At 45.8% G+C, this 8,189-nt stretch overlaps 1 pseudogene; it reads left to right on the top strand.

Moving 5' to 3' along the window:
* The first annotated feature begins 228 nt into the window (after nt 1–228).
* Nucleotides 229–7,759, top strand: LOC133241708 (pregnancy-associated glycoprotein 1-like; annotated as a pseudogene).
* Nucleotides 7,760–8,189: the final 430 nt, after the last annotated feature.

Below are 8,189 nucleotides of genomic sequence, written 5' to 3'. Positions count from 1 at the left end.
ACCTTAAAGGAAGAGATTACAGTTCAATTCTCTGTATTCTGAGAAGCTTCAAAGTCCACTAGCCGAGGACAATGATGAAGGTAAAGATTTTATCGAGAACTTTGTGTTTGTTTCAGACCTATTGGCCTAAACTAGGGCATGTCAGAACATATATAACTAGGGGCTCTGGGTCACCACTACATGCCAAGAACCTGAACTTTCCTGAGTCCTTGGAGCCAGGAAAGAAGCATGAAATGACTTGTCCTCCTCGGGCTGGTGGCCTTCTCAGATTGCAGAGTCATGTATGGATGGAGATTCTACACCACATCATCTTCCTTTCTGTGATTTTTCTTTTCATCTGATTATTCTTCTACTCAGCAGGTTTAGAACAGAATGGAATATTTCCCTGACAATCTTAAAATTCAACCCTTTCCTGCTAAGTACTTTACTATAGGAACTGTGGGACCCAAGGTTCTTGGTGTAGATTTGCATAGCTGCACAACTCTGTGGTCCAGTCATGTCATGACCTATTGAAATTGGAACTCCTTGCAATTGTTCAGTGCACAGTCAATGCAGATGTAGGTGTGGTCCTGTGGAATAGCACTTTTCTACCTTTTATTTAGCATGCCCTTTTCGTTCTCTCTATACTTCAGTGTGTGTATATGTCTATGTCTGTATCACTATCATTTATCTCTCCATCCCTTTAGAAGTCTCTGTGAGTGGATTTCTCTCTGTTGTGTTTTCTTTTAAATTTCTACATTTTCTGAACTTGTTCCCTATCTCCTGGATTCTTCTTTCAACTCTGTCTTCTCTTTCAACTTGGAGAAAGATTGGGAGAGCTACTCATACATTATTTTGTATCTGACAAGCACTGTGACCACAGCCAATTCACAAGCCTCTTGCATTTCAAATTCCTCCCTTGTAAAATAGGATAAGAGTCCCCCTTCTACCTCCTTCCCTGAGCTTCTATGTGAAGGATACAGTGGGATGGCAACAGAAATGCTAATGGCTGTCATTGTTGAGACTTCCTATTTATCAGGTGCCTTATATCCATCACTTCACTTATCCCCAAGATATTCTATTTGGAGAGTTTGAGTCATTACATTCCACCATTTTACCGAAGGGGAGAATGAGACCCCACATGGTCATATGGCTTACCCAACTTTACAGAACAGAATCTTTATTCAAACCTACGTCTTTGCCATGGAATATGCATAAAATTCTTATAATAAGGTGACTCATAAAAATGATGAGAAAATACACAGTGCCATTACAATGACAGTTATACCTTAACACTGACAGCTAATTGTAGCATCTTCTTTGTTTTCTTTGTCAAATGTTCAGTGACAGAACACCTTTAAGGAAAGTGAAGACCATGAGAAATACCTTCAGTGAAAAAAACATTATGAACAATTTCCTCAAGGAACATGCTTACAGACTGTCTCAGATTTCTTCTCGTGGCTCAAATATAATTATTCACCCCCTAAGGAACATCATGGATGTGAGTGTTTTGTGAGGTGATCCAAGCGTCCCCTGGTGCTATAGCCTAGCACTGGGGCTCATCTGGAGATGCCATGTGAGATGTTGGGGCTGGGGCTCCTGCAAGAGGCAGAAAAACTGGACAACAGGGTCCCCACACAGAGGAGAAAGCACTATCATCCTCAACTCTTGGTCTTGGTGACTGGGCCCAGAAATTACCAGGTGGCAGGTAAACATCCATTTCTGTGTCAAAGATGTGTCATTAGTTTGAAGGAGATTGTTCTTTCTGAGTAGAAGGCAATGGTGACCCACTTCAGTCCTCTTGCCTGGAAAAACCCAAGGACGGAGAGGCCTGGTAGGCTGCAGTTCACGGGGTCGCTAAGAGTCAGACATGACTGAGCGACTTCACTTTCACTTTGCACTTTCCTGAATTGGAGAAGGAAATTGCAACCCACTCCAGTGTTCTTGCCTGGAGAATCCCAGGGACTGTGGAGCCTGGTAGGCTGCTGTCTATGGCGTTGCATAGAATTGGACACAACTGAAGTGACTTAGTAGCAGCAGCAGCAGTTCCTTCTGAACTAAAGCAGTCAACTAGTTACAGATAAAGAGTGAAACATTTCTGATCAGAAGGTAGAACCGACTGCAAAGCAATTGTGAATAACCAGGCAGACAAATTCAGTTTCCACAGATGCAAGAACCACAGCAGTAAAAAGTTGCTGAACCTGTATTCCATGTAAGACCATCAGAATCTAACACAGCACTTACTGTTTTCAGATTAGAAAAAGGGCTTATTTTGTCTCCAAGAATGCCCATGCCAGCCTGAGAGATAGGCAAAGAGTAAATACATGCCACATGAAAGGATCACTTGTTTGTTGTTGATTGGATGTTGGAGTTTAGAGGGAGTGGCTGGGGTTGATCAAGAAGGACCTCCTGGAGAAAGGGGTGCTAAGGCCGGGTTTGAAGAGACTATAGAGTTTCTCAAATGAAGGCACCAGGATTTCTCTGGGTGTACAACAGTCCTAGAGGTCCAGTGGTTATGCCTCTGTGCTTCCAATGCAGGAGGTACTACTTCAACACCTGGTCATAAAATCAATACCCTGCATACAATGTAGCATAGGAAAAAAAAATCAAAAGCAAGCACCTCTGTGATCCAAGTCTGTGAGCTTCATAGTGGTTGGAAAGTGGTCTCAAGAGATATATAGCACCCAGAAGGAGACATCAGTTTGTGAATAGATGGTAGCCAGTTCTGCACTAACCCATTCCCTCCTTCTCTCAGTAGATGCTCTATGAAGGTAACATCACCATTGGAATACCCCTTCAGGAATTCCAGGTTATATTTGACACAGGCTTATCTGACTTGTGGATGCCCTCCCTCCTTTGCCGCAGTCCAGCCTGTTGTGAGTATAGACACCCCATACCCGGATCATCCTTCACTTGCCCTGTCACCCTGTTTCCACTCTTGGCACCTGATGACACTCATCTCTTGTGTCTGCAGCTAAACAAGTTAGGTTCAGACATTACAAGTCTTCCACCTTCCGGCCTATCCAAGAGACCTTCAGCATTGCCTATAGATCTGGGAGCATGAAGGGATTTCTTGCTTATGAGACCGTTCAGGAAACTTTAAAGAGAAGCTGAGTCAGGACTGGCTATGGAGTGACCCCTTTTTGCAAAACAGATGCAGGACCATCTGACAGGACCCTTCCTAGCCTGACTCCCATAGACATTGGCCATCTTACCCACAGGATCATGTTCTGGGGGAGGCAGTGCGCATGGTGACACATGAGCAAACAAATTAGCTAACCCAGAGAATGGCTTGAGGTGTGGACTTGCAGCTCCTCTGCCCACGAGCAGTTCAAGGTTCATTTTGCTGGGAGCGATAAGAGAGGGGGAAAGCACCCACTTTTATATTCACAGACTGTTCCAAGCATTTCAGATAATAATTGGTTTAATCCTGCAACAACCCCACGCAGCAGGTGGTCTAATTAGCTCATGAGACATATGAGGAAACTGAGGTGCAGTCAGCAAGGGCCTTGCTGAAGACACATGTGGAGAACAGAGGTGTGGTCCCTTCTGAGTGTGGGGCCCTTTGGACAGTAGAGGTCACAGGCCAGTGGAGCCAACTCTGCGTGACCTGACCCCACACCCTTAGAACTCCCAGGCTTTGATTTTCCTGAAAAATGACAAGCTAGACAAGGAGAAACCCATTATGCTTCAGCACCGTGTCCTCTGAGTGTGTCTGAGCACTCAGGTTGCAGGAGGTAGGGCATCTTCAGAAGATACAGTGGGTGGAGCGCAGCCAGGTGACTCAGCTTCTAACCTCTGTGACACTCATTATCCAGGAACTGACCTTAGTCTTGATCTCAATCACTCCTACACTCAATTTCTGCATCTGTATTGGGACCTTATTAGGGCCTTGATGGGTGGACCAGCAAAGCTCTCAGACAGTGCTGTTGTTACTGTCCTCCAAGGATCCCCTCCTCTCTTCTCTCTACATATGCAGGGCGAAAGGCAGTGTGGTGATGTTTGGTGGGGTAGATAAATCCTACTGTCAGGGAGCGCTCAACTGGATATCATTGATCAAAGTGGGCGACTGGAGTGTATACATGGACCGGCAACCTCTTCCACTGAGGGTCAGCCCAAGTGATGCTCCCACTATGGTACGTGGACACAGGCATACACACACAAATCCATTCTCATACACACAGTCACACAGACATATACACCACCCACAACGACACAGACAGACACATAGACACATGGAAACACACAAGCAGACACATATAAACATACACAGAGACACATATAAACATGCATAGCTAGTCACACACACACAAGCACTCACAGAGACACATACAAACACACATACAAACGCATATACAAACAAACACACATACAGATAGATATGCAAAAAACCAATGGGTTCATAATCCCCAGGCCTTCTGAACAGGGTCCTAAATGGGTCCAGAGAGGTCTGTACAGCTGGGAGAGGATTGTGCCCACTGCCCTGTGAGGCATGGAGCATGGATGGAGGACTCTACAGTGTGTTGAACAGAGGATCAGGGAGAATTTCTCCAGCCTAAACAGAGGTATAAGATGACCAACTGTCCGGGGCTACCTGGGACATAGAAGAGTCTCAGCACAGATAAATGTCATTTTAAAAATGGGGAAAGTCCTGAGCAAATGGGGAGAACTGGTCTCCTAAGGGAGCAACTACTGAGCAGTGTAGAGAGATTTGCTGAAGTTTTAAGACTTGAAAGCAACTAATAAAAAAGACACCACACGTTCATGGGCACACAGTGGGGCAGAGGCTATAACAAAGAATCAGGACAGTGGGATCCAGAAGTGACCTGAGGACAAGAGGCATAATTGATAGGATTCTGTGTGATACCCTCAGACAAAAGCTGACCCGTCCTTTGGAGTTTCTGTGGGCTAGTCATGTATTTCCTGGCCAGGGTCTCAGGGTCTGAGCTGGTTGTAGAAACAGTGCTGGCAGACACCATCTCCCAGAGGAGCCCCTCTCTCCCACCACTATGAGAATCTGCTGCCCTCATGAATCTCCATCTTCACTCTGCGATTGACCTGTTATTGTTCCCCACAAGATACAGCTCTCTGAATGTTTCTCATTCATTATTTTCAGTCTTCATTCATTCACTAAACAGATAAGCCTTGGGCATCCACTGTCTGCCAGGCACTTTAGGGAGGCAATGAGAATTAAACATGCTCTCACATCTAAGAAGGTAGCTGCACAGGAAATGAGACACATACATAGTGAATTGTGACTTTGGCACATGCTAGACATGAGGAAGTGTCTACAGAGACTGTCAAGAAAGGAGACTGATAAACACCGGGAGAAAGACTTCCCTGAAACCATGGAATCTGGAAGATGAGAAGAAATTTGCTTGTCAAAGGGGAAGGGGCTCCTCTAGGAAGGAAGACCAGCTTGTGTCAAGGTGCAAAAGAGCCTGGTGTAATCCAGTACTGCATTCAAGGATGTCAAGGAAGGTGCCGTGTCAGGAACAAAGGAAAAGAAGGCAAGAGACAAAGGGCTGTTTAGAAGACAGTCGGGAAGGGGGCAGCTCTGGGGAGACTCAGAGTGACCTTGACCTGCTTTGTCATAATGTCTCTCAGCATCTCCATGAAAAGAAAGATCATTGTTTGTTCCAGCTGCTGTAAGGCCCTTGTTGATACCAGAACATCACTGATCCTTGGCCCAAGAAGACTGGTCAATAACATCCAGAAGCTCAGCGGCGCCATGCCACAGGGGTCCGAGGTGAGGGGTCATGCCCCAGGGTCACTGCCAGTCTCCAACCCCAAGAAGGATCCAGGGCCAACCTCTCTCCCTCCCTCTCTAACAGCACTACGTTTCATGTTTTGTGGACAATACCCTGCCCTCTATTATCTTCACCATCAATGGTATCAACTACCCAGTCCCAGCTCAAGCCTCCATCCTCAAGATGAGGGGAGAACCCTGACGGGTGGTTCTCAAATAGGAACTTGCAGGAAACCTTGGGCTGCTGCTGGGAGGAGGGCGCCCTCTTCAGGCCATCTCACACTATTGCAGATGCTGCTGAGCCCTGGGGCTGACCAGAGCCTCCCACAAGACGAACCACCTGAGAGTAAAGGGCCGTGTGGGACACTGATCATCCTGAAATAAATGTGGAGACACCACGCCATGCTGGCATGGTGGGAGTCACAAGGAGATGGGAACACTCAGGTCATCAGTCCTCAAAGAGCTTCAGTTCTATCTGAACCCTCAGCTGGATGAACATGGAAAGTCAGCTCTAGCAGTCCTTGAAATAAGTCATGTGACATGGAGAATGACTGGGGACAGTCCCAGTGTGCTGTCTCATCATAGGGATTAACAGTCTCCCTTCCCTTCTCACAGTTTTCCTGGTTTGGATGATAAATTACATGGTCACCCTAGTTCTCGGATGCATCTTCCCCTAACTCTGGCTGGGTGCCCCCTTTGTGAGTTGGGATACCTGACCCCTCTGTGGGGAGGCTGGATGTTAATGTGAATAAAGGGTGCACAGTGACTGCTCAGCCCCAGCACAGGGTGGAGGCTTCATGTCAGCTCCCTAGGGCAGTTCAGAGCTGGCTGATGGGCTCAAAGAAGGCTTTGAGGAAGGGAGGGAATTTCAGGAATTCTAAAACTGTAAATTCATGGAGCCATATGGAGGGTTGCTTGGTTCTAGGGAAAATTGCACTGGATTCCATGCAAAAGGCATCCCAAGGTGCTCTGCATTGGGGCACTGGGGACTTACTCGGGGTGATGAGGGCTACGGACTCACCGGTGGGGATGGGGAATCAGAGTACATTACCCACCCAAGCCTGGAGTGGCCAAAGAGGGTGAGTTGCAGGCTGAAGGAAGCTTCCCAGAGTTCCTAAGTTAAGTCTTCAAGAATGTGTTGTGGGCACTGCTCTATTTAAGATGGATAACCAACAATGAGTTAATGTGTAGCACGGGGAATTCCACTCAGTTATATGACAGCCTGGATGAGAGGGGTATCTTTGGGACAAGGATACATGGATACATATTATTGAGTCACTTTACTGTCCACCTGAAACTCAGAATACTATTAATCAGCTATACTCCGATACAAAATAAAGTTTTTTAATAAAGTATGGATTGTGGGGACACAGGAGGAGAACCAGCATTCTCTGCAGAGAAAACAAGGAGCAGGAGTCAGAAGGAAAGAAATAGGGAGAGAGAAGAACTATGGACACTCTTATTCTTTTCTAAATATTTTATTGAAGTGTGGCTAATCTTCAGTGTTGGATTAATTTCTGCTTCACAGCAAAGTGACTCAGTTATACACATACAGAAATATATATATATATTTTTCTTATTCTTTTTCATGTGGTTTATGACTGGATATTTAATATATTTCCTTATGCTCTGCAGTAGGACTTTGTTGTTTATCATTCCTCTGTGTCCCCAACTCCGAGTCCTCCACTCCCCCACACCCTTCCACATGGCAACCTCATGTATTGGCCCTTTTTGGTTGTGGATGAACTCTCATATCCCCTGCTAATTGGAAAATCCCATGATACTTACCAAAAGAGGGAAAGAGAACCAAGAATTATGCTGGGTCTAGATATTTGTGGGAGTCACACATCAGAGCTCAGGCTGACTGGTGGGTGTCTCTGACTCCCCCAAGATACTAGAGGCCACTGCTATACCAGCTTTCAAGAGAGCAAAGTGAGGCCATCTAGAGAGACCTGGATCCTGGGTGATGTCTTCTTGAGGCTGTTTTTCTCAGTCTTTGATAGAGGAAATGACAGAATTGTCCTGGCATAGGTGGTATAAATGCTTGGAATTGTTCAGGAATCAGTAAGGCCACTCTGAGCAAACACTAAATCACACTTAGGGTACTCCTGCCCAGGATGCCTGTGAACTGTATTTGGTGGTCTGGACACCCTATTCTCAATAAAGAATAAAAGGTTTCACTCGTAATGGTGCTGAAACAAACGGGTGCCTCTGTTTGAGTCTGGGAGGTATAATGATTGGGAAGGATCTAGAACAAAGTCTGAATCACAGTTGAGAGGAGCCCACCTCCACCTAGCTTCAAGGAAAGGAGAGACTCATTGAAATGATTCTTGGAATCCAGGACACAAGAATCAGAGCAAATTAAAAGGTCTCTGTGATTGGACCCAAGAAATCAGAAGTCATCAGTTCTCTCTTTCACACCCTCACTCTTTCATTCCCTGTTCTTTGATGGTCTTGGCCT

The sequence above is a fragment of the Bos javanicus genome, chromosome 29 (genome assembly GCF_032452875.1).
Source record: "Bos javanicus breed banteng chromosome 29, ARS-OSU_banteng_1.0, whole genome shotgun sequence".
Classification (NCBI taxonomy): Eukaryota; Metazoa; Chordata; class Mammalia; order Artiodactyla; family Bovidae; genus Bos; species Bos javanicus.
This window is presented reverse-complemented; position numbering and strand designations above follow the sequence as displayed.